Raw genomic sequence first — 1,331 nt, forward strand, 5'->3', positions numbered from 1 at the left:
TTGCCCTTCTATGTGCTCCCATGTGGGCTACTGGGGGTCAGCAGTGACCCAGAGGCTCCCTACACACAGACTTTTGGCATGGGCCTCTTGATTCCCTTGCAAATGGAACAAGAAATCCATGCATGGTGAAGTGGGGGCGGGGGGGGGGCAGGGGACGTCCATGGGCTCTAATTAGCTTCTGTGGTATTGAGTCTGTTTTTCTTTTTCTTACAGCATGTTGACTTCACATTTTGATCTTAATGTGTTTCCTTATTGTGAGCCCCATTCCTCCAGTGGGCTGAACGGTTTCTCCACTCTTGGATAAAAGAACCTTCTGACAATGACAGTGTTGTAATGAGGGTGTGCCAGTATGGTCATCTTGAACATCCTTTGGGATGGCATTAAGAAAACACTTGGTTGAGCTGGGTGGGACCAAAGCAGATTTTAAAAAATGTTTTCCTTCTCTTTCTTCTTCTCCGCCATCGTGGTGTGTGCTGTGACTGTTTCTCGCCATGTCTTCTCACAAGGCTTTCAGGATCAAGTGATTCCTGGCCAAGAAACAAAAGCAGAATCATCCCATTCCCCACTGGATTTGATGAAAACTGGTAATAAAATCAGATACAACTCCAAGAGGCGGCATTGGAGAAGGACAAAGCTGGGTCTGTAAGGGATTGTACATGAGATGGCACACGTTTATGCTGCCTGAAAGTCATGTGTTCCATCACCTCCCTACTACCTGACCAGTAGATCTGTTTTATCAGGAAATTGACTTTTCTCTCTTATGATGCTTCTGCACCAGTAGGTTGGTTCAGTAATAAACATGTGAGACCTTTTGATTGAAAATAAATAAAAATGAAAAATGTTTTCCTTGCTTTTTCACACCTTTACTTTTCTACCAACTGATTTTCATGAGCTTTCTGGAATCTGGGTGAGTAAATTAACTGCGTGGAGGGGAGCTTTGCTTGAGGAAGGTTTTGCCTTTCTTTTTCCACACGTTTTATACCTAAGTTTTCACTGCTTTGTGGTCAAGGAGTCAGGTAATGACCCCTGGGGTTCTGAAGACTCTTTTTTTTACAATCTCTCCAAGAACTTATTCTTCTGACTGATGTTCTTTCCTCTACTTCCTTACTTTTCAGAAGGCAGCCCATGTACCAAGAGTGTATATATATTTTTTTCTTGTGATTGGTTAAGAGCAATTGTTGGTATTTAAAATACTCCTTTGACCTTGATGTACTGGCTTGCCATCAAATTTTATTGTGTAAGCTGAAGCAAAACAATCCATGTCTAAAATCTAGCTCTCGGTGATACTTAGCACACTGTGATATTTATATGTCAAATGCCACTTAATGGTA

The 1,331-nt window shown here is 42.1% G+C and overlaps 1 pseudogene; it reads left to right on the forward strand.

Annotated features, from left to right (window-relative positions):
* The first annotated feature begins 458 nt into the window (after window positions 1-458).
* On the forward strand, window positions 459-701 carry LOC109249408 (60S ribosomal protein L39-like; annotated as a pseudogene).
* Window positions 702-1,331: the final 630 nt, after the last annotated feature.

The sequence above is a fragment of the Panthera pardus genome, unplaced genomic scaffold, assembly GCF_024362965.1.
Source record: "Panthera pardus isolate Hobbes unplaced genomic scaffold, ASM2436296v1 HiC_scaffold_17, whole genome shotgun sequence".
Taxonomy (NCBI): Eukaryota; Metazoa; Chordata; class Mammalia; order Carnivora; family Felidae; genus Panthera; species Panthera pardus.